Genomic DNA, 209 nt, shown 5'->3' with positions numbered 1-209 from the left:
TGTCAATTTATCTCGCAAGGCGGAAAAAACAAAAACGAGGGGTGCAACACGAGGACTTCCCAGGAGGTCACCCATCCTAGTACTACTCTCGCCCAAGCACGCTTTACAGCGGAGTTCTGATGGGATCCGGTGCATTAGTGCTGGTATGATCGCACCCATCAAACTAATTACTTAAAATTCATATAATCCTTGACCGACATACTAGCGTC

At 46.9% G+C, this 209-nt stretch overlaps 1 non-coding gene across 1 annotated transcript; it reads right to left on the bottom strand.

Annotated features, from left to right (window-relative positions):
• Positions 1-38: 38 nt before the first annotated feature.
• LOC118345798 lies at positions 39-157 on the bottom strand. The gene has a single exon (XR_004799266.1). It is a non-coding gene; the product is annotated as a 5S ribosomal RNA (ribosomal RNA).
• Between the last annotated feature and the right edge of the window lie 52 nt (positions 158-209).

The sequence above is a fragment of the Juglans regia genome, unplaced genomic scaffold, assembly GCF_001411555.2.
Source record: "Juglans regia cultivar Chandler unplaced genomic scaffold, Walnut 2.0 Scaffold_4651, whole genome shotgun sequence".
Classification (NCBI taxonomy): Eukaryota; Viridiplantae; Streptophyta; class Magnoliopsida; order Fagales; family Juglandaceae; genus Juglans; species Juglans regia.
Note: the sequence above shows the minus strand (reverse complement) of the source record. Positions and strands in the feature narration are given on the sequence as shown.